Raw genomic sequence first — 25,812 nt, forward strand, 5'->3', positions numbered from 1 at the left:
TTAGTATAATATTTTCAAGGTTCATCTATATTGTAGCATGTATCAGTGCTACATTTCCTACATTTTCCTTTGTATTCCTCAGTAACATTCTACTGTATAGGTGTCCTATATTTTGTACATTCATTCATCAATAACATTTGAATGAAGAAGGTGCAATGGTGAAACTCCTGGTCCGTGTAGTCTGAAATTCTGACTCCAGCTTTTTGTTTTATTCAGGTCCTCCATAGATTGGATGATGCCCACCCTTCCTGGTAAGGGAACTCTATTTTACTTAGGCTGCTGATTCAAATGCTAGTCTTTTCCAGAGACACTCTCACAGACAGACGCACCAGAAATAATGGTTTGCCAGCTAAGTGGGCATTCCTTGGCCCAATCAAATTGGTATGTAAAGTTAATCATTGTCACATTAACTATTTTGTTCACTGTTGTATTCTCATCACCTGATGCTTAAGATGCCTAGTATACACTAATTGCAGCAGCCAAAGATGGATCCGTATAATATTCAATATTTTCATGTGACTAGGAAATATCGTGACACAGATGGCAAAAGTTGTGAGTTAACAGGAAGAGCAAATAGTGGTTATGAAGGTCTTGCCATAGCATTTGAGGGATTGATTCAATTCCACAAAACATATTTGCTTAACTTAGGGATGGCTGAACTAATTAATACTGCGGACTAGTGAAGGCAGTGGCACCCCACTCCAGTCCTCTTGCCTGGAAAATCCCGTGGTCGGAGGAGCCTGGTGGGCTGCAGTCCATGGGGTCGCGAAGAGTCGGACACGACTGAGCGACTTCACTTTCACTTTTCACTTTCATGCATTGGAGAAGGAAATGGCAACCCACTCCAGTGTTCTTGCCTGGAGATCCCAGGGACGACAGAGCCTGGTGGGCTGCCGTCTATGGGGTCGCACAGAGTCGGACACGACTGAAGCGACTTAGCAGCAGTGACAAAACTAGTCATTGATTGTTCTACCTACGGATAAAATCAACTGCATGAAGTAGAAATACCAGGAAGCTAGGGAAGTAGTTTGACTCTTTACGTATGGACACAGTAATTTGAAAATAAAAATGAAACCTAGAACAGAGATTTTACCTACCTAACCTAATTTGGCTACCTGGTTAATTACTAATTTGAAGTGTGAGAGTCAGATAAACCCAGAACAGTAAAAAACAGATTTTTTAGAAAACTAGGTTTGTGATGATAGAGTGATGCTGATACCGTCATTGCCGTCACTTCAGTTTGGGAGTTTCTTGCTACATTGCCGATAACAAGTTGTGAGGAAATAACAGGTAGCCAAGATGGTGTCAATCAGGCTCTCTCTCCCCAGACTCTCATGGTCTCATGCCCTCTCGCCCCGCATCCTTTGCATGGTTAGAAACAGCTGAGATTGCTTATAGCACTGCACATGCACGTTACATTGTACGTGCTTGGCCACAGGCAACTTTTGTTCTGGAAACGTATAGTATATAAGCCCCACCTGAGATGCTCCTTTTGCCACAGCACCTGCCATTAGAGAATAAACGTGTCTCCAGTTGCTTCTGCTCCTCGAGTTTTCTTCCAGCTTCCCGGCTCACACCTTGCCTACCTTGGGTTCAGCGAACAATATGAACAGCAAGATAAAAGTATATAAGGAGGATCAGATCGTAGGTAAACTTGGTGTCATATGGAAACACTTCAGTAAGAATAAGTGTAACAGAATGTCCATGTTCTACTCTGATTCGTTCAGATTCTTTCTTAGCTACACATGGCAATCTCTCATATCTTGTCCTGTTTTTTTTGTTTTGTTTTTTTTTTTGTTGTTTTTACCCAGAGAATTTTCTTTGGGCATTTAGAGTTGCCTTTTTGCAAGTCCAGAAGGGTCTGGAAATTTTACCCACCTTCAACACAGAACTTTTTTTGAAGCTAAGGACTAAGCTGTGTGGGAAAACAAAAGCCCAACGCATTGCATAAGGAAGGAAAAATTCTCAGGTGTAATTTATGCTCTAAAGTTCCATTTGGATCTGAGTCTGAGACTTCACCTGTAATTACATGCTTGCCTGATTCCTTTTCTTTCTTCATCATGCTTCCCCCTACCCCCAAGCCTTATTGGTTTTTCCTGAGAGCACTTTCTTAAATAGTCATTTCTACCTGAATTCATGGCTCAGAGTCTATTTTTATAGAAGCCAGTATAAAACACTTGGTAACAAGAATGGTCAGAGAAGCAGACCCGAATGATAGGATTGTGTGGTTGGATCACTCACTGGTGGAATGGAAATGAGGAACCAGTCACTGGTGAGATGTAGAGTGTCAACAGCCCTAAAAAATTACATGCTCCAGCCTAAAAAAATTCTAGACTATAGTGATTCCAATGGAAATAAATGTGCTGACTTAGCTATTGTACATATAAAGACTGTGGAACTAGTTTTTATGGGATGATTCTGATGTGTTGGAGAAAATGATAAACAACTGTTGGTTAATTACTAGTTTAAAGTGTGAGAGTCAGATAAACTCCATCTAGTATTTAAAAGAAATGTATCATTTGTAGCATTAAGGAAAATATAGCTGAAGACTGGGCACAGAATTTAATATAAGTGTGAATTTCATGTAAGAATGTAAGAATTTGATGTCAGAACTTAATGTAAGAGTAAAATTTGCATCTAAAGAAAACTGGGCTTCCCAGGTGGCACAATAGTAAAGAATCTGACTGCCAATACAGGAGGTGCAGAAGCTGCAGGTTCGATCCCTGGGTCAGGAAGATCCCCTGGAGTAGGAAATGCCTACCCATTCCAGTATTCTTGCCTAGAGAATTGAATGGACAGAAGAGCCTGGAAGGCTACAGTCCATGGGGTCGCAAAGAGTCAGACATGACTGAGCACTATAAAGCAGAAGCAGCAAAGAAGGCTGATTTAAAAACACGGCCAGGCCTCCAACATCAAAATCAGTGTCCTGATAATGAATTGGGATCATGAGACTGGCAGAATGATTATATAAATAAATTCACCTGCACGCCCAGAAGCACAACCATCTGGGCCCGCAAAAGTAGCCCACTGTTGTAGACATACCACAGAGTCAGGATGGACCACCAGCAAAACTTTAATTTGGATATTGATACTAATGACATCATCAAGAAGGTTTATTACTCATGTACTGAGGTTTTTCTGGAGAAAGTGGGGCAGTTCCAAAGAACGTTCCTAAATATACTGGGAAAGAAGGGAAAAGAGACTGGCTTGGGGTTTCAATAGGGATTATGGGGTAGGGATAGGGTCAGGCGTCCTGAAGATAGTTTGAATTTCCCACCAGAACCAAATGAAGAAGCATCCGGACTTTTGTATTAGATGGCTTATTTGTGAAGCAGACGGGAGCAGACAATGTGGAACACCAAACTGTCAGCAAAGATCAAAAATGGAGCTGGACTTTATCATACATACCTACTTAACTTTATTGTGGGTCTTCCCTGGTGGCTCAAACGGTAAAGAATCCACCTGCCAAGCAAGAGACGTGGGTTTGGATCCCTGGGTCAGGAAGTTCCCCTGGAGAAGGCAATGGCAGACCACTCCAGTATTCCTGCCTGGGAAATCCCATGGACAGAGGAGCCTGGTGGGCTACAGGCTGTGGGGTTGCAAAGACTAAATAACAGCTTTATTATAGCAAATTTCTCCCCACCATTACTTGAATATTATGCTAAAGAAGTTGCAATTTGTTTTTTCTCTTTTATAATCTGCTTAACTACCTTCCTGGCCACCAAACCAAAAACAAGGGCCAAGCCTCAATGTAACCAAGAGTTAAACCTGATAAATAAGGAAAGCAACTTTTCACTGAAGGAATTGCAGGCCCTGGATAATATATACCAGAAGGAACAAGGTAAGTGTACATGCATACAGATTTTTGAGATGTTGAATCAAAGGGAGTAGAATATCAATCTGAATGCAGTGGGTGAAACTTGAGGGCATTATGTGAAGTGAAATAAATCAGAGAATGACAAACATGATCTCATTTAAATGAGGCTTGGAGAGAAGAGGGTATGCTCAGTTATGTCTGACTCTCTGTGACCCCACTGACAATAGCCCACCAGGCTCCTTTGTCCATGGAATTTTCCAGGCAAGAATACTGGAGCAGATTACCATCTCCTGCTCCAGAGGATCTTCCCAACACAGGATAGAACATGCATCTCTTTTGCCATCTGCATTGGCAGGCAGATTCTTTACCACTGAGCCACCTAGGAAGCCCAGGATGGAGGTAGGGGAGCAAACGTAAAAATGGTCTGAAGGTACAAATTTCCAGTTAGGTAAATTCTGAGGATGTAATGTTTGTATGATGACTATTGTGAATAATATAGTATTAGTTGTTTGGAAGGTGCCAAGAGTAGATCTTGAAAATTCTCATCACAGGAAAAAATGTATAGTTATGTGCGGTGTTAGATGTTGGCTGAACTTACTGTGGTGATCATTTTGCAATATATACAATGTATCAAATCATATGTCAGTTCAGTCAGTCAGTTCAGTCGCTCAGTCATGTCTGACTCTTTGTGACCCCATGAATCGCAGCACGCCAGGCCTCCCTGTCCATCACCAACTCCCGGAGTTCACTCAAACTCACGTCCATTGAGTTGGTGATGCCAACCAGCCATCTCATCCTCTGTCATCCCCTTTTCCTCCTGCCCCCAATCCCTCCATCATCAGAGTCTTTTCCAATGAGTCAGCTCTTCACATGAGGTGACCAAAGTACTGGAGTTTCAGCTTTAGCATCATTCCTTCCAAAGAAATCCCAGGGCTGATCTCCTTCAGAATGGACTGGTTGGATCTCCTTGCAGTCCAAGGGACTCTCAAGAGTCTTCTCCAACACCACATTTCAAAAGCATCAATTCTTTGGCACTCAGCTTTCTTCACAGTCCAACTCTCACATCCATACATGACCACTGGAAAAACTATAGCCTTGACTAGATGGACCTTTGCTGGCAAAGTAATGTCTCTGCTTTTGAATATGCTATCTAGGTTGGTCATAACTTTCCTTCCAAGGAGTAAGTGTTTTTTAATTTCATGGCTGCAGTCACCATCTGCAGTGATTTTGGAGCCCCCAAAAATAAAGTCTGACACTATTTCCACTGTTTCCCCATCTATTTCCCATGAAGTGATGGGACCCGATGCCATGATCGTTTTCTGAATGTTGAGCTTTAAGCCAACTTTTTCACTCTCCTCTTTCACTTTCATGAAGAGGCTTTTGAGTTCCTCTTCACTTTCTGCCATAAGGGTGGTGTCATCTGCATATCTGAGGTTATTGATATTTCTCTCAGCAATCTTGATTCCAGCTTGTGCTTCCTCCAGCCCAGCGTTTCTCATGATGTACCCTGCATATAAGTTAAATAACCAGGATGACAATATACAGCCTTGACGTACTCCTTTTCCTATTTGGAACCAGTCTGTTGTTCCATGTCCAGTTCTAACTGTTGCTTCCTGACCTGCATATAGGTTTCTATATGTAGTACATATGAAATTAATATAATGTTAATGAAATTAATATGAAATTCATATGTAGTACACCTGAAATTAATATAATGTTATGTTAATTATATCTCAATAACAAAGAATATCAATCTGAATAAGGAAGAATTTGTTGACATGCAGCTACTCTGCCATGACTCAGGAGTTAATAATAAATTACTGAGATGGTACTTAGATGCTCAGAAAAAAAAGGGCCCACATTAAATAATGAAACAAAACCTACCATATATGACCCAGCAATCCCCCTACTGGGCATATGTCCTGAGAAAAACCACAATTCAAAAAGACACATGTACCCTAATGTTCACTGCAGCAATATTTATAATAACCAGGACATGGAAGCAACCTAGATGTCCATCAACAGATGAATAAAGAAATTGTGGTACATTTATACAATTAAATATTAACCATAAAAAGAAACAAATTTGAGTCAACTGTAGTGAGGTGGATGAACCTAGAGTCTCTTATACAGAGTGAAGTAAATCAAAAAAAGTATCATATATATATATATATATAAATATATATAAACGCATATATATGGACTCTAGAAAAATGGTACTGATGAACCTAGTAGAGAACTGACTCCTGGAAACAGCTGAGGAATGAGATCAGATCAGATCAGATCAGTCGCTCAGTCGTGTCCGACTCTTTGTGACCCCATGAATTGCAGCGCGCCAGGCCTCCCTGTCCATCACCAACTCCCAGAGTTCACTGAGACTCACGTCCATCGAGTCAGTGAGGCCATCCAGCCATCTCATCCTCTGTCTTCCCCTTCTCCTCCTGCCCCCAATCCCTCCCAGCATCAGAGTCTTTTCCAATGAGTCAACTCTTCGCATGAGGTGGCCAAAGTACTGGAGTTTCAGCTTTAGCATCATTCCTTCCAAAGAAATCCCAGGGCTGATCTCCTTCAGAATGGACTGGTTGGATCTCCTTGCAGTCCAAGGGACTCTCAAGAGTCTTCTCCAACACCACAGTTCAAAAGCATCAATTCTTCGGTGCTCAGCCTTCTTCACAGTCCAACTCTCACATCCATACATGACCACTGGAAAAACCATAGCCTTGACTAGACGGACCTTTGTTGGCAAAGTAATGTCTCTGCTTTTGAATATGCTATCTAGGTTGGTTATAACTTTTCTTCCAAGGAGTAAGAGTCTTGTAATTTCATGGCTGCAGTCACCATCTATAGTGACTTTGGAGCCCAGAAAAATAAAGTCTGACACTGTTTCCCCATCTATTTCCCATGAAGTGATGGGACTGGATGCCATGATCTTAGTTTTCTGAATGTTGAGCTTTAAGCCAACTTTTTCACTCTCCACTTTCACTTTCATCAAGAGGCTTTTGAGTTCCTCTTCACTTTCTGCCATAAGGGTGGTGTCATCTGCATATCTGAGGTTATTCATATTTCTCCTGGCAATCTTGATTCCAGCTTGTGTTTCTTCCAGTCCAGCGTTTCTCATGATGTACTCTGCATATAAGTTAAATAAACAGGGTGACAATATACAGCCTTGACGAACTCCTTTTCCTATTTGGAACCAGTCTGTTGTTCCATGTCCAGTTCTAACTGTTGCTTCCTGACCTGCATACAGATTTCTCAAGAGGCAGATCAGGTGGTCTGGTATTCCCGTCTCTTTCAGAATTTCCCACAGTTTATTGTGATCCACACAGTCAAAGGCTTTGGCATAGTCAATAAAGCAGAAATAGATGTTTTTTCTGGAACTCTCTTGCTTTTTCCATGATCCAGCGGATGTTGGCAATTTGATCTCTGGTTCCTCTGCCTTCTTGGAATGAGAAGGTGGGACAAATTGAGAAAGTGGCATTAACATAGATACACTATTATGTGTAAAACAGTTAGTGGGAAGTTGCTAAATAACACAGGGAGCCCAGCCTGGTGCTCTGTGATGGCCTAGATGGGTGGGAAGGGCCGAGGGGAGAGAGGCTTGGGGGGAAGGGATATATATATATATCTAATTATGACTGATTCGCATTGTTGTACAGCAGAAACAAACACAAAATTGTAAAGCAATTTTCCACCAATTAAGAAATTAAAAATAATGAAACCATTTCCAAATAGAATGTGGAAGAAGGAAACAAATGTATCAGAAATGGGGTCACATTAAATGAATTTATTATGTAAGTTTAGAAATCCTACCAACTAACTTGTTTACTCTGCCTCTTATCACTCTAAACATTTTGTGCAAGTATATCAACAGGAAAAGAAAGACAAAAATAGTTACTAGTGTTGGTCTGGGTAATTAACACTGGGTATCATGAAGAAATAGGGTTGCTGCTGTATAATTAGGAGAAGAGGAATATCTTTGGCAATCTGATTATTTACTGGGGCATCTGAGTATGCTAACACCCAGTTTTATCAGTGAATGGGCAGTTGCAGCAAAAATGAGTAGGTAAAATCATGGCAACATGGAGCTTGGACTTTTATAATAGGAATTCTATATAACCCTCCAGTGAAGACCCCAAAATGTGTGGACGTGCTACCATAGGGTCAGGAGACTCCTAATAGATAGTAGAATGTGGAGAAAATAAGTATTAATTAAATCCTCAATGAATTGCGTCTACTAAGACCCTAGCTTATTTCACAAACTACTCACATATTTTCTCCAGCATTGTGGCTCATTAGAATTTAAGAGAGCTATATCAGCATAAAGTTAATGTAAAGTGAAACATAAGAGGATTTGAGAATAGAAATGGCTAGTGTGTAGGGTTTCTTATGACTAGGATTGACAGGAACACAAATTTCTCACCCCTGGTCCAACTGCTTTGAATAACAAATGCTATATGAGAACAGAGTGTCTGGTTTACATACCTGAGATCCTACTGAACAGTGGTGTCCTGCCTAGTGTCCTTCAATTCTTTTTATTGTTTTCAGTACCCACGTTCCAGCTTCCACACCCACAAGCCTTGTACTTGTGAATTTTTTTGCCTTTTATCACTGAAAGTATTGTATGGAGAGTTAGAAGTGGCAGAGTTTTAAGCCTTACCCTAACACCATATTTTGTATTTTTTGGATTAGATTTCTTCTCTGTGGTTGGTTAAAATTTATATAGTCATGCTCCTAATACTTAATAAACTGGGACTTCCCTGGTGGTCCAGTAGTTAAGACATCACCTTCAATGCAATTGTTACAGGTTTGATCCCTGGTCAGAAGCTAAGACCCCACATGCCATACAGCAAAAAAAACAATGTAGCAAATTCAATAGAGACAAAAAAATGATCCACATCAAAAAGATCTTTGAAAAAATATAAAGTGCCTAAGCGGAAAGAGAGCTTCCCGGGTGGTGCAAATGATAAAGAAACCACCTGCCAATGCAGGAGACCCTGGGTTGGGAAGATCCTCTGGAGGAGGGCATGGCAACCCACTCAAGTAGTCTTGCCTGGAGAATCCCATGGAGACAAGAGCCTGGCAGGCTACAGTGCATAGGATCCTAAAGAGTCAGAGACAACTGAAGCGACTTAGCACACACATAAAGAAGTAATTTGTTGAGGGTAGGGGTTCAGCTCTTTTGCTTCCATGTAGAAACAACTCTGAGAAGACATGTATGTTCATATCCAACCAACTTTCAAACATGTCCTATGATGTCAAGGCAAGAGTTTCTGTTCCATCACAGATAGTATGGGCCAGATTCACACCAGCACTAATCAAAACAGACTTTACCATTACCATTACCCTCTCAAAACTCTTGTGTTCTTGCTCTTCCTAATTAGGAGAAACTTAGAAGGTGAAAGAATATTAGGCAAAGTGGTTTAGCACTTTGGAATACATACATACATATATATAGATAGATAGATAGATAGATAATCTCCCTTTCTCACTGCCAACCCCTTGAAAAAATGGATCAGAACTGAACTGGCTACTGATTATGAGAAAATATGAACTGAATCTGAATTTTTATAATAGATTTTCCTATACTATTTCATACCTGAAAATGTGATTGTTCTAATACCAGACTGTAGCAAAGGAAGACATGAAATTGCAAGATACATTGTCCAGGACAGATAAGACCAGAAAATGGTTTTGGAAGATGTGGTAAGAAGAAAAAACATTTCCTGACTGGTCTGCATTAAATTCAATTTATTCAAAGAACCAGCTAAATGGGTAATTTTGCCAAAGCTAGTATTTATTCAACTCTTATTTATTGCTTCATGTCTCCTTATTCTCTTTTCTGGCTTGTCTATGAATAAAGAAATTAATATATTTGCCTAGACCTAGGATGCTGCTGGGAAAGAAAGGCAAACACTCTAATAAACTTATCCCTTTTGGACTGAATTCCTTTCATGGCTCATAGAATATTTTATATACAGTCAAGCCCTCAATGCTTAATAAAGTGGCTATGTGCACTGAATATTTGCCTCCTAGATTTCTTGAGAATCAGAGGAAATGTATAATATATCTTTCATTTAGACTACAGAAAGAAAGTATTTTCTTTCTGTGAGTATTCCACATCAAGTATTTTTGAATTTTTTAGAAAATGTGTATATTCTTTCATTACACTCAGAAATTTTAGATATATTCTACATGATATCATTGTGCTATGAAGATTTTTTTGTCAAATGTCTAAACACATGATTCTAGGAATATATTCTATATCTGGTGTAATGGCCTAAGATTTTCCTTCAATGCATCAAATATTCTCTCAAATGTAGTAATTTTGAAATATCTAATAAGTTTTTTCCTAACTTTTAATATTGTTTTTCAGCCTATGATATTCCTCTTTTCTGTTTGTAGTCAGTGACACCATTATCTGCATTACCCACACTCTCTCTGCAGACACAACACCAGATTAAGATACAAGCCAGTTAAAACTGCCATGTTCATACTTTTCTCACCTAGATCTCCTAACTAGATCTACCAATGGTAATCCACCCATACAACAAAATTGTGCATTTGGAAACATATAGTAGTAATAATGTGAATAGTATGAAAGTGTTAGTCGTGTTGACTCTTTTGGAACCCCATGACTGTAGTCCACCAAGATCCACTGTCCATTGAATTTCCTAGGTAAGAATACTGGAATGGGTTGCCATTCCCTTCTCCAGAGGATCTTCCCGACCGAGGGACTGAACCCGGGTTCCCTGCATTGCAGGCAGATTCTTTACCACCTCATAATAGTATATATTGCATTTTACTTATTTGGCCTTTGAAATTAGATCTCTAATGTGTTTCTGGGTAATGCTTTGCAATGTGTGAAAGTTTTTTTGCCTGTAAGGATACACAAAACATCCAAATCTTTTTTTTTATTGAAGTGTAGTTGATTTACAGTATTGTGTTAACTTCTGCTATACAGCAGTGATTGTTATACATACATATACATGCTTTTAAAAATTCCTTCCCATTATGATTTATCACAGGATATTGAATATATTTCCCTGTGCTTTATACTAGGACCTTGTTGTTTATCCAGAACAGTTCACATCTGTTAATCCCAAACTCCCAATCCATCTTTCCCCTGCCTCCCATTCCCCTTGGCAACCACAGTTTTGTTCTCTGTCTGCGAGTCTGTTTCTGTTTTGTAGACAGGTTCATTCATGTCATATTTTAGATTACATATATGATGTCATATGGTATTTGTCTATTTTCTTCTTAGTTCAATTAGTATGATAAACTCTAAATCCATCCATGGTGCTGCAAATGGGATTATTTTATCTTTTATGACGGGGTAGCACTCTACTGTATGTATATAACACATCTTTTTTACTCATTTATATCTTGATAGACATTTAGATTGTTGCTTCCATGTCTTTGCTATTAGGAAGAGTGTTGCTATGAACATAGGGATGGATGTACCTTTTTGAACTATAGTTTTGTCCAGATATGTGCCCAGGAATGGGATTATTGGGTTATATGCCAACTTTAGCTTTTTGAAGAACCTCCATACTGTTTTCCATAGTTGCTACAACAACTTTCATGTCAACCAACAGTGTAACAGAGTTCCCTTTTTTCCACACACTCTCCAGCATTTGTTATTTGTTGACTCTTAAATGATGGCCAGTCTGATTGGTGTGATGTGGGACCTCATTATATTCTTGATTTGTGTTTCTTTCATAATTATTGATGTTGAACATCTTTTCACGTGCCTATTGGCTATCTGTATGCGTTCTTTGGAGAGTTGTCTATTTAGGTATTCTGCCCATTTTCCAATTGGGTTGTTTTGTTGTTGTTGAGCTTTATGAGATGTTTGTATATTTTGCAAGTTAAGCTCTTGTCGGTTGCATTATTTGCAAATATTTTTTTCTCAGTCTGTAGGTTGTCTTTTCATTTTGTTTATGGCTTTCTTTGCTATACAAAAGCTTATAAGTTTGATTAGGTCCCATTTGTTTAATTTTCCTTTTATTTCTTTGCTTTGGGAGACTGACCATCTTTATTATATGATCATATTACTCATTAGTTGAGCATTTTTCTTTTGGATTTCCTACATATTTCACTGATGAAAGAAATCAAAGATGATATAAACAGATGGAAAGATATTCCATGTTCCTGGGTAGGAAGAATCAATACTGTGAAAATGACTAAACTACCAAATGCAATCTACACATTCAATACAATCCCTATCAAATTACCAATTGCACAGAACTAGAACAAAAAAATTCACAATTCATATGGAAACGCAAAGGACCCCAAACAGCCAAAGCAGTATTGAGAAAGAAGAATGGAGCTGGAGGAATCAATCTTTCTGACTGTGTTTTGTTTTGTTTTAATATCTCTGCTTTTTATTTATTATTTATTTTTTTACTTTACAATATTGTATTGGTTCTGCCACACATCAACATGAATCCGCCATGGGCGTATGCATGTTTCCCATCCTGAACCCCACCTCCCTCCTGTACCATCCCTCCGGGTCATCCCAGTGCACCAGCCCTAAGCATCCGGTATTGAACCTGGACTGGCGATTCATTTCTTATATGATATTATACATGTTTCAGTGCCATTCCCCCAAATCATCCCACCCTCTTCCTCTCCCACAGAGTCCAAAAGACTGTTCTATGCATCTGTGTCTCTTTTGCTCTCTTGCATACAGGGTTGTCATTACCATCTTTATAAATTCGATATATATGCATTAGTATACTGTATTGGTGCTTTTCTTTCTGGCTTACTTCACTCTGTATAATAGGCTCCAGTTTCATCCGCCTCAATAGAACTGATTCAAATGTATTCTTTTTAATGGCTGAGTAATATTCCATTGTGTATATGTACCATTTCTTATCCATTGGATAAGCTTTCTTATCCATTCATCTGCTGATGGACATCTAGGTTGCTTCCATGTCCTGGCTATTATAAACAGTGCTGCAATGAACATTGGGGTACACGTGTCTCTTTCAATTCTGGTTTCCTCGGTGTATATGCCCAGCAGAGGGATTCCTGGGTCATAAGGCAGTTCTGTTTCCAGTTTTTTAGGGAATCTCCACAGTGTTCTCCATAGTGGCTGTACTGGTTTGCATTCCCACCAACAAGTGTAAGAGGGTTCCCTTTTCTCCACACCCTCTCCAGCACGTATTGCTTGTAGACTTTTGGATAGCAGCCATTCTGACTGGAGTGAAATTGTACCTCATTGTGGTTTTGATTTGCATTTCTCTAATAATGAGTGATGTTGAGCATCTTTTCATGTGTTAGCCATCTGTATGTCTTCTTTGGAGAAATGTCTGTTTAGTTCTTTGGCCCATTTTTTGATTGGGTCATTTATTTTTCTGGAATTGAGCTGCAGGAGTTGCTTGTATATTTTTGAGATTAGTTGTTTGTCAGTTGCTTCATTTGCTATTATTTTCTCTCATTCTGAAGGCTGTCTTTTCACCTTGCTTATAGTTTCCTTTGTTGTGCAGAAGCTTTTAATTTTAATTAGGTCCCATTTGTTTATTTTTGCTTTTATTTCCAATATTCTGAGAATTGGGTCATAGAGGATCCTGCTGTGATTTATGTCGGAGAGTGTTTTGCCTATGTTCTCCTCTAAGAGTTTTATAGTTTCTGGTCTTACATTTAGATCTTTAATTCATTTTGAGTTTATTTTTGTGTAAGGTGTTAGAAAGTGTTCTAGTTCCATTCTTTCATAAGTGGTTGACCAGTTTTCCCAGAACCACTTATTAAAGAGATTGTCTTTTCTCCATTGTATATTCTTGCCTCCTTTGTCAAAGATAAGGTGTCCCTAGGTGCATGGATTTATCCCTGGGCTTTCTATTTTGTTCCATTGATCTATATTTGCCAGTACCATACTGTCTTGATGACTGTGGCTTTGTAGTAGAGCCTGAAGTCAGGTAGGTTGATTCTTCCAGTTCCATTCTTCTGTCTCAAGATTGCTTTGGCTATTCGAGGTTTTTTGTATTTCCATACAAATTGTGAAATTATTTGTTCTAGCTCTGTGAAAAGTACTGTTGGTAGCTTGATAGGGATTGCATTAAATCTATAGATTGCTTTGGGTAGTATACTCATTTTCACTATATTGATTCTGCCAATCCATGAACATGGTATATTTCTCCATCTATTAGTGCCCTCTTTGATTTCTTTCACCAGTGTTTTATAGTTTTCTATATATAGGTCTTTAGTTTCTTTAGGTAGATATATTCCTAAGTATTTTATTCTTTTCGTTGCAATGGTGAATGGAATTGTTTCCTTAATTTCTCTTTCTATTTCCTCATTATTAGTCTATAGGAATGCAAGGGATTTCTGTGTGTTGATTTTGTATCCTGCAACTTTACTATATTCATTGATTAGCTCTAGTAATTTTCTCGTGGAGTCTTTAGGGTTTTCTATGTAGAGGATCACGTCATCTGCAAACAGTGAGAGTTTTACTTCTTCTTTTCCAATCTGGATTCCTTTTATTTCTTTTTCTGCTCTGATTGCTGTGGCCAAAACTTCCAAAACTATGTTGAATAGTAGTGGTGAAAGTTGGCACCCTTGCCTTGTTCCTGACTTTAGGGAAATGCTTTCAATTTTTCACCATTGAGGATAATGTTTGCTATGGGCTTGTCATATATAGCTTTTATTATGTTGAGGTATGTTCCTTCTATTCCTGCTTTCGGGAGAGTCTTTATCATAAATGGATGTTGGATTTTGTCAAAGGCTTTCTCTGCATCTATTTGATAATCATATGGCTTTTATTTTTCAATTTGTTAATGTGGTGTGTTACACTGATAGATTTGCAGATATTGAAAAATCCTTGCATCCCGGTGGTAAAGCCCACTTGATCATGGTGTATGACCTTTTTAATGTGTTGTTGAATTCTGATTGCTAGAATTTTGTTAAGGACTTTTGCATCCATGTTCATCAGTGATATTGGCCTGTAGTTTTCTTTTTGTGTGGCATCTTTGTCAGGTTTTGGTATTAGGGTGATGGTGGCCTCATAGAATGAGTTTGGACTTTTACCTTCCTCTGCAATTTTCTGGAAGAGTTTGAGTAGGATAGATGTTAGCTCTTCTCTAAATTTTTGGTAGAATTCAGCTGTGAAGCCGTCTGGACCTAGGCTTTTGTTTGCTGGAAGATTTCTGATTACAGTTTCAATTTCCGTGCTTGTGATGGGTCTGTTAAGATTTTCTATTTCTTCCTGGTTCAGTTTTGAAAGGTTGTACTTTTCTAAGAATTTGTCCATTTCTTCCACGTTGTCCATTTTATTGGCATATAATTGCTGATAGTAGTCTCTTATGATCCTTTGTATTTGTGTGTTGTCTGTTGTGATCTCTCCAACTTTCATTTCTAATTTTATTGATTTGATTTTTCTCCCTTTGTTTCTTGATGAGTCTGGCTAATGGTTTGTCAATTTTATTTATCCTTTCAAAGAACCAGCTTTTGGCTTTGTTGATTTTTGCTATGGTCTCCTTTGTTTGTTTTGCATTTATTTCTGCCCTAATTTTTAAGATTTCTTTCCTTCTACTAACCCCTTGGTTCTTCATTTCTTCCTTTTCTAGTTGCTTTAGGCATAGAGTTAGATTATTTATTTGACTTTTTTCTTGTTTCTTGAGGTATGCCTGTATTGCTATGAACTTTCCCTTTAGCACTGCTTTTACAGTATCCCACAGGTTTTGGGTTGTTGTGTTTTCATTTTCATTCATTTCTATGCATATTTTGATTTCTTTTTGATTTCTTCTGTGATTTGTTGGTTATTAAGCCGTGTGTTTTTCAGCCTCCATATGTTGGAATTTTTAGTAGTTTTTCTCCTGTAATTGAGATCTAATCTTACTGCATTGTAGTCAGAAAAGATGCTTGGAATGATTTCAGTTTTTTTTAATTTACCAAGGCTAGATTTATGGCCCAGGATGTGATCTACCCTGGAGAAGGTTCCATGTGCACTTGAGAAAAAGGTGAAATTCATTGTTTTGGGGTGGAATGTCCTATAGATATCAATTAGGTCTAACTGTTCTATTGTATCATTTAAAGTTTGTGTTTCCTTGTTAATTTTCTGTTTACTTGATCTATCCATAGGTGTGAGTGGGGTATTAAAGTCTCCCACTATTATTGTGTTATTGTTAATTTCTCCTTTCATACTTGTTAGCATTTGTCTTACATATTGTGGTGGTCCTAAGTTGGGTGCATATATATTTATAAATGTTACGTCTTCTTCTTGGATTGATCCTTTGATCATCATGTAGTGTCCTTCTTTGTCTCTTTTCACAGCCTTTGTTTTAAAGTCTATTTTATCTGATATGAATATTGCTACTCGTGCTTTCTTTTGGTCTCTATTTGCATGGAATATCTTTTTCCAGACCTTCACTTTCAGTCTGTATGTGTCCCCTGTTTTGAGGTGGGTCTCTTGTAGACAACATATATAGGGGTCTTGTTTTTGTATGCGTTCAGCCAGTCTTTGTCTTTTGGTTGGGGCATTCAACCCATTTACGTTTAAGGTAATTATTGATTAGTATGATCCCATTGCCATTTATTTTATTGTTTTAGGTTTGAGTTTATACACCGTTTTTGTGTTTCCTGTCTAGAGAATATCCTTTAGTATTTGTTGAAGAGCTGGTTTGGTGGTGCTGAATTCTCTCAGCTTTTGCTTGTCTGTAAAGCTTTTGATTTCTCCTTCATATTTGAATGAGATCCTTGCTGGGTACAGTAATCTGGGCTATAGGTTATTTTCTTTCATCACTTTAAGTATGTCCTGCCATTCCCTCCTGGCCTTATCCTTATGGGAATCCCCTTATGTATTATTTGTTGTTTTTCCCTTGCTGCTTTTAATATTTGTTCTTTGTGTTTGATCTTTGTTAATTTGATTAATATGTGTCTTGGGGTATTTCGCCTTGGGTTTATCCTGTTTGGGACTCTCTGGGTTTCTTGGACTTGGGTGATTATTTCCTTCCCCATTTTAGGGAAGTTTCAACTATTATCTTCTCAAGTATTTTCTCATGGTCTTTCTTTTTGTCTTCTTCTTCTGGGACTCGTATGATTTGAATGTTGGGGCATTTAATATTGTCCTAGAGGTTTCTTTGGCCACCTGATGTGAAGAGCTGACTCATTGGAAAAGACCCTGATGCTGGGAAAGATTGAGGGTAGGAAGAGAAGGGGACGACAGAGGATGAAATGGTTGGATAGCATCATTGACTCGATGGACATGGGTTTGGGTGGACTCCGGGAGTTGGTGATGGACAGAGAGGCCTGGTGTGCTGTGGATCACGGGGTCACAAAGAGTCGGACACAACTGAGCGACTGAACAGAACTGAACTGAGTGATGTTGAGCATCCTTTCATGTGTTTGTTAGCCATCTGTATGTCTTCTTTGGAGAAATGTCTGTTTAGGTCTTTTCCCACTTTTTGATTGGATTGTTTTTCTGTTATTGAGTTGTATGAGCTGCTTGTCTATTTTGGAAATTAATCCTTTGTCAGTTGTTTCATTTGCTCCCATTCTAAGGGCTGTCTTTTCACCTTGCTTATAGTTTCCTTTGCTGTGCAAAAGCTTTTAAGTTTAATCAGGCCCCACTTGTTTACTTTTGTTTTTATTTCCATTACTCTAGGAGGTGGGTCAAAGCAAGAGGATCTTGCTTTGATTTATGTCATCGAGTGTTCTGCCTATGTTTTCCTCTAAGAGTTTATAGTTTCTGGTCTTACATTTAGGTCTTTATACCATTTTGAGTTTATCTTTGTGTATGGTGTTAGGAAGTGTTCTAATTTCATTCTTTTACATGTAGCTGTCCAGTTTGCCCAACACCATTTATTGAAGAGGCTGTCTTTGCCCCATTGCATATTCTTGCCTCCTTTGTCAAAACTAAGGTACCCATAGGTGCATGGGTTTATTTCTGGGCTTTCTATCTTGTTCCATTGGTCTATATTTCTGTTTTTGTGCCAGTACCATACTGTCTTGATGACTGTAGCTTTGTAGTGTAATCCAACAACAACAACAAGCAAACTGAAAAACCCATCCTCTATCTTGTTAAGTGGGCTCCCCATGTAGCTCACTCGGTAAAGAATGTGTCTGCAATGCAGGAGTCCCAGGTTCGATCCCTGGGTTGGGAAGATCTCCTGGAGAAGGAAATGGCAACCTACTCCAGTATTCTTGCCTGGAGAATCCCATGGACAGAGGATCCTGGCAGGCTATAGTCTATGCAGTTGCAAGCATCAGACACAACTTAGCAACTAAAGAAAGAGAGTGGAGAAAAGGGAATGCTCTTGCACTATTGGTGTGAATGTAAATTGTTACAGCCACTATGGAAGACAGTGTGGAGATTTCTGTAAAAAACTAGGAATAAAACCACCATATGACCCAGCAATCCCACTCCTAGGCATATACCCTGAGAAAACCAAACTTGGAAAATACACATGTATCCCATTGTTCATTGCAGTGCTATTTATAATAGCTAGAACATGGAAGCAACCCAGATGATAATCGACAGATGAATGGATAAAGAGGTTGTGGTACATATACACAATGGAATATTCCTCAACCATAAAAAGGAAAGTGTTTGAGTCGGTTCTGATGAGGTGGATGAACATAGAACCTATTATATAGAGAGAAGTGAGTCAGAAAGAGAAAGATAAATATCATGTTCTAATGCATATATATGGAATCTAGAAAAATGGTACTGAAGAATTTATTTACAGTGCAGCAATGGAGAAATAGACATAGAGAATAGACTTATGGACATGGAGAGAAGGGAGGAGAGGATGAGATATGTGGAAAGAGTAACATGGAAACGTACATTACCATATGTAAAATAGATAGCCAATGGTAATTTGCTGTATGGCTCAGGAAACTCAAAGAGGGGCTCTGTATCAATCTAGAGGGGTGGGATGGGGAGGGAGATGGGAGGGAGTTTCAAAAGGGAAGGAATATATGTATACCTATGGCTGATTCATGTTGAAGTTTGACAGAAAAACCCAAAATTCTGTAAAGCAATTATCCTTCAATAAAAAAATAATTAAACAAAAAAGATTCATTTAGGATCCATTATTTATACCAGGAATAAATATGCTATTATTTTTAAAATATAGTGACCCACTTTTTTCGTACCTCTATGAAGTGATGGATGGCTTCATTTTTATTTTACATCAGATTTCCTTACATGTTACAAAATTAGAGTTTTTGTAATTTTGCTCCATTGGGTCAAATTTTCTGCTTGTATAACTATACCACAGTGTGTTTAGGAGTAAGGCTTTGATATATATTTTAGTAATAACAAGTCAGTTCTTTGTTTGCTAACTTTTTGAAATTAATCTTTATCTGTTAAATTTCATGACAGCCCTTGCTATCTGGTAGTGTCGGTACTTAGGTTAAAAAATGTGTTATCAAAATTGCCTTGGCTCATCCTTATCCCTTTCCATTTCCACACATATTTTAGTTGTTATTCATTTGGTTTTTGTTTGTTTTTCTTTTCTTTGGCTATGATGTGAGGCATGTGGGATCCTAGTCCTCTGACCAGGAATCAAACCTATGCTCCCTACAGTGGAAGTGTGGTCTTAACCACTGGACCATCAGGGAAGCCCCTCCATATACATTTTTATTCAGCTTGTGATTTCAAATACCTGGCATTATTTTGATTGGAATTGCATTTTATCTGTGGATCAAATGATAGTTCATATTTTTATAATAGTTTGTCTTTGAATGCATAAGTATATAAATATGTTTTTATGTAAGCATTTTCATAATTTTTTCATTAACTTTACCTCTAAATTATTTGTTATTTTTGGATACAGTTACAAATAATATAAATTTAATTTTTTGTTGAATTTATGTAAAATACATTTACTGGTTTTATACAGAGTTTATATATGGTGACCTTAAAAAATGCATTTAAATCTAACAGTTTGTTTTTAGATTATTTGGATATTCTTCAAATAAAATTATGCCAACAGGACATAATCATATTTTTTCATTGAAATCTTTGGCCTTTCCTATATTTTTTAATTGCTTTATTGACATATAATTAACATATCATACAATTCACTCATTTAATGGGTACAACTTAACAGCTTTGTTATTCTCACAGAGCTGTGTATCCATCACTACAATCACTTTTAGAACATTTCAATTCATCCCCCACAAAAACTGGCACTGTTTAGCTGTCATCCTCCACCAAATCTTCATTCCTCTAGTCTTAGGAAATCAGCTTTGTGTTTCTATAGATTTGTCTATTCTGGACATTTTGTATAAGTGGAGTAAGACAATATATGGATTTTTGTGAATGGCATCTTTAGGTTGGCAACATATTTTCAAGTTTCACTCATGTTGTCACATGCATCATTTAGTTCACTTCAGTAGTTCAGTCATGTCCGACTCATTGCGACCCCATGGACTGCAGCACGCCAGGCTCCCCTGTCCATTGCCAACTCCAGGAGCTTGCTTAAACTCACATCCATCGAGTCAGTGATGCCATCCAACCATCTCATCCTCTATCGTCCCCTTCTCCTCCTGCCTTCAATCTTTCCCAGCATTAGGGTCTTTTCCAGTGAATCAGTTCTTTACATCAGGTGGCAAAGTATTGGAGTTTCAGCTTCAGCATCAGACCTTCCAATGAATATTCAGGACTGATTTCCTTTAGGACGGACTGGTTGGATCTCCTTGCAGTTCAAGGGACTCTCAAGAGTCTTCTCCAACACCACAGTTCAGAAGCATCAGTTCTTCAGCACTCAGCATTCTTTATGGTCCAACTCTCCCATCCATACATGACTACTGGAAAAACCATAGCTTTGACTAGATATATCATTACCCCTTTCCTTTTTATTCCTGAATAATAGTGCATTATATTGGTATACAACATTTTATTTATCCATTCACCAATTGAAAAAAATTTAGATTGCTTTAAACTTTTGGCTATTATGATTAATACGGGAGAAGGCAATGGCACCCCACTCCAGTACTGTTGCCTGGAAAATCCCATGGATGGAGGAGCCTGGTAGGCTGCAGTCCATGGGGTTGCTAAGAGTCAGACACGACTGAGCGACTTCACTTTCACTTTCCACTTTCATGCATTGGAGAAGGAAATATGGCAACCCACTCCAGTGTTCTTGCCTGGAGAATCCCAGGGACAGGGGAGCCTGGTGGGCTGCCGTCTATGGGGTCGCACAGAGTCAGACACGACTGAAGCGACATAGTAGTAGTAGTATGATTAATACAAACTTATGTACAGATTTCTTGCTTTTAGTTTTGAGTATTTTCAATCTGTTGTTTGCATTGTTGCTGGTGTTTTAGTTATAGCTTTTTAAATTAATTTTTATTGGAGTATAGTTGCTTTACAGTTTTGTGATAGTTCCTACTATACAAAAAAGTGAATCAGCCATGTGCATACATATATTCCCTTCCTTTTAAACTTCCTTCTCATTTGGGCCACCACAGTGTATTAACTACAGTTCCCTGTGCTGTCCTTAAAAAAGCATTACTTAATTCAAGGTCATAATTTTCACCTATGTTTCCTTCTAAGGGTTTTAATTTTAGCTCCTACATTTAGGTATTTGATCAATTTTGAGTTTGTATTTTTATATGGTATAGTTAGGGGTCCAACTTCTTTATTTGCATATGGGAATTCAATTGTCTACGCAAGTATTTTTGCCTGGAAAATTCCATGGGCAGAGGAGCCTGGTGGGTGACAGCTCATAGGTTGCAAAGAGTAGGACACGGCTGAGCACGCACACACATTCAATCGTCTCTGCACTATTTGCTGAACAACTATTGTTTTCCAATTTAATTATCTTGTCCTTTTCAAAAAGCAACTGTCAATAAATATGAACATTCATGTCTGGACTCTCTTTTTCATTTAATTGATTTGTATGTCTATTGTTATGCCAGTATCATATTGTTTTGATTACTTTGTTGTTGTGGTTCAGTCACTAAGCTGTGTCCGACTCTTTGCAATCCCATGGACTAGAGCATGCCAGGCTCACCTGTCCTTCAGTATCTCCAAGAGTTTGCTCAAATTCATGTCCATTGAGTCAGTGATGCTACCTAACCATCTCATTCTCTGCTGCCCCCTTCTCCTTTTGCCTTCAATCTTTCCCAGCATTAGGGCCTTTTCCAATGAGTCAGCTGTTAATTTCAAGTGGTCAAAGTATTGGAACTTCAGCATCAGTCCTTCCAATGAATTTTCTGGGTTGACTTCCTTTAGGATTGACTAGTTTGATTTCCTTGTAGACCAGGGGACTCTCAAGAGTTTTCTCCAGCACCACAATTCAAAAGCATTCATTCTTTAGCACTCAGTCTTCTTTACGGTCCAGCTCTCACATCCATACATGACTACGGGCAAAACCATAGCTTTGACTATATGGACCTTTGTCTGGAAGGTGATGTCTCTGTTTTTTAATACTCTAGGCTCCCCAGGTGGCACTAGTGTTAAAGAACCCATTCCTAATCAGGAGATGTAAGAGACTTGGGCTTGATTTTTGGGTCAGGAAGATCCCCTGGAGAAGGAAATGGCAATCTACTCCTGTATTCTTGCCTCAGAAATCCCATGTACAGAGGAACCTGGTGGGCTACAGTCGATGGGGTCACGAAGAGTCAGACACAACTGAAGCATCTTAGCAGCATGTTTGTAGCAGCAGCACAAGTCAGTCCAGACTCCTTCCATTTTATGCCCCTAGCAGTATTTACTCTTAATCATGACGTTTGTCCCTGACATATTATGAAAGTATACATTTACTTACTATTTGTCTTCTCTTTCTAGAAGGCAAATTCTTGAAAAGAGAGCTTTATGTTGTTCACTTTTGGATTTATACTGTCTTTTGGTCAAAGAGGTATTGAAAATTTGTTGACAGTGGAAGCAAATTTTTAAAGGTGCACACATACTTTGGAGATATTGCAGGTTTAGTTCCAGACCACTAGAATAAAGCAAATATTGCAAATTTTCATTTCTCTAGGATGAATATCCAAGTAAAGTTCTGAGTCTTATTTTAAGTGTATATTTACCTTTATAAAAAATGCCAAACTAATTCTAGACTAGTTGTAGCCATTTTACATTCTCATCAGTAATGTGTAAGAGATCCGGTTGCCCTGTACCCTTTCCAGCATTTACTATTGTCAATATATGTTTTCTATTTGATTTGGTGGATTTATTTACATTTCTATAATAACTAATGATTTTGATCATTTTTATATGTGCTATGTGCCATTTATCCATCTTCTTAAATGAAATGTCAGACTTTCTCATTTTCTATTTGGATTATTTGCTTTCTTAGCATTTTCATCATATATTCTGTATCCAAATCTTTACAGATGCAATTAGAAACTATTTCCTTAGTCTGTGGCTTGAATTTTAATCTTCATCATTGAGACATTTACAGAGAAAATTTTTTGTTTGTAATGGTTTGTTTTTTCCCCCATTTATGACTATCTCTCTGTTATTTTGTTTAAGAACATTTACCTGACCCTAGGTTAAAAACACATTCTATGTCTTCTATGTAGTTTTAAGATGTGTGATCCATTTATGAGTTAATTTTGCATTATGTGTGAAGTAAAATAGAGTTTTGTGCAGGCAAATCAATTGTTCAGAGAAATTAGAAGTTTGGGAGATCATAAAAAAAAAAAATATGCCAGAAAGCAATCTGTGAGGTACAGAACTAAGATATTGGCAGCGTGTAGTGTGTGAAACATTTAGTTCAAGTTGGCAAACTATAGCTGAGAATATAGCATTTTGTTGCACTCTGAGGAGTTGAAATCATTTAAAACTTCTGTACCGAACAATCAAAGAATATCATTTCCTAAGCAATGGATGTTGGTAGGCATCAGACAAAAAGAAGAAATTCAACTGAGATTCTGAAAAGCTCATAGTTCTCCTTTAGATTCAATTACACCCACTGAGCATCTGTAGGTGTATGGTGAGAACTCAAAGAATTTATCATTAAATGTCTTTATATCTGAGATTGAATGTATTCAAATCAGTGGTTCCCTTGGACAAGTTCTAGTCTTCTCGATGGAGTGAATTCTTCGAGTGCTCAGCTCCAACAATAGATATATTCCTGCCTCATGAAGTAAAATGCAGTCCCCTCACAAATCAGAGGAAACTATATGGTCATTTTTTATTCATTTGTCTTATCCAGCATCTAAATCTTTTCTACATTAAGGAAAGAGCCCAATTCCCACTCCCCACACTCACTGTGAGCCTTAAAAAGGGACAAAAGATACCACATGTTATAGAATATTAAAATGTAGGGTGCTTCTTTTCCAAGCCACACTCATGGATAGGTCTCCATTCCTTCCAATCAAATACAATTATCTGGAACTTAAATGGTATCTACATACTCAAGCAGCAAAAACAAACAAACAAAAAAACCCATTACTGGTGGAACAAAAACAATAGTATTCTCCATAAGGAACTGGTTGCGAGGCAGAGAGAGAAAATATTCAGTCAGATCCTTGATAGGAAGGCAGATATTATTTGTGATCATGGAATGAGAGTGTGGTTAATCAATGTGGAGAAAAAGCTTTACATGAGGGCAAAAATCTTGCTATAGGAAGAATTAACTAGATTAAATGTAACAGCTTTAATAGTTAGGACAGGCTGTAATTATCTACCTTGGTCAATTTTGACTTTTTTAACTGACACAATTGTGGTATTACAATAAAGACAACCTCAAGATTACTAGGTTTTGCCCTTCAACAAAGAACCATTCTCAGCTCTTGAGTTTAGTGCTTTAATTCTAAAATCTCTTGCTAGAGTGACTATTGGAGAAGGAAATGGCAACCCACTCCAGTATTCTTGCTGGAGAATCCCAGGGATGGAGGAGCCTGGTTGGTTGCTGTCTATGGGGTCGCACAGAGTTGGACGCGACTGAAGCGACTTAGCAGCAGCAGCAGCAACAACAAAACTATAGGCCTAAATTCACTCTGATTATGTTATTTTCTTCCAGTACAGAGTTGGCCCTTCCTATTTGCAGATTTTGCATCTGCAGATTTGACCTGACTGCAGATAAAAAGTAATTTTAAAGTTCTAAAAACTTCCAAAAGCAAAATTTGAACTTTCCATGTGTGAGAAACTTTAAATGGCATAAATACTGTAACAGGTGTTATAAACAATCTATAGATGCTCTAAAGCAATCTCTAGGTCTCTAACTCTGGAATCTATATAATACCTGATGATCTGAGGTGGAGCTGATGTAATAATAATAATAAAGTACACAATAAACATAATGCACTTGAATCATCTTAAAACCATCTGCCCCCTATCTGTGGGAAATCTGTCCTCCATGAAACTGGTCCCTAGTGCCAAAATGGTTGTGGACTCCTGCTTTAAAGTATAGTCATCTTTATATTATGGGCATGCGAAGGTTATATGTAAATACTATGTCATTGTATATGATACCTGAGCATCCTTAGATTTTGTTATCTACAGAAGGTGCTGAAATTAATCCACAGAGGATACCAAGGGACAACTGTACATACCTTATATTACATTCTCACATGTATTCTCAGTTTGCTGCAAATGTAACTGGACAGAGTTGTGCAATTACTTGCCATGTGTAGCTTTCGTCCTGAAATAGACAAGCTTGCAACTCTAGGGTTTGCTGAGGTCTGATTCTAGAAAAAGATCTGTAACCCATGTAGGGGATACCAGCTGTGTCGAAAATCATTATTTTGATTGGAAAACTCAATATTTTTATGACATATTCCCCACTCTTAAAAATATCTATAGTTCAAATCAAAATCTCAACAGTTACTTCTAGAGACTGGCAAGCAGGTCATATTTACATACAAATACGAATTATCTAGAATAGCCACAAAAAAATCTTGAAAAGGAAAGAAAAATGGAAAATGAAGATTTACATTACCAGTATCATTCAGGGTTCAACTCTAGGATTATCATGGCAGATAATAAAAGTTAGGTTTAGAGCTTCCCTAGTTCCTGTCTGATGAGACTATATAGTCTTTGCTGAAAAATCAGAGACTAGTCATACCTGAGGTGAGGGTTATAGACTGAATGTTTG

General features: G+C 38.0%; 1 long non-coding RNA gene across 2 annotated transcripts in view; it reads left to right on the top strand.

Annotated features, from left to right (window-relative positions):
* Positions 1–1,500: 1,500 nt before the first annotated feature.
* The window catches only part of LOC147359560 (uncharacterized), a 37,501-nt gene continuing 13,189 nt past the window's right edge, over positions 1,501–25,812 (top strand). The window contains exons 1-2 of one of the 2 annotated variants that reach the window (XR_015140884.1): positions 1,501–1,648; positions 3,738–3,841. This is a non-coding gene — a long non-coding RNA (uncharacterized LOC147359560). The remainder of the gene's footprint in view (positions 1,649–3,737; positions 3,842–25,812) is intronic. The other variant, XR_015140883.1, reaches the window with a different exon arrangement.

The sequence above is a fragment of the Bos grunniens genome, chromosome 14, assembly GCF_055505025.1.
Source record: "Bos grunniens cultivar Pamir isolate PY7600 chromosome 14, Bosgru_T2T1.0, whole genome shotgun sequence".
NCBI lineage: Eukaryota > Metazoa > Chordata > Mammalia > Artiodactyla > Bovidae > Bos > Bos grunniens.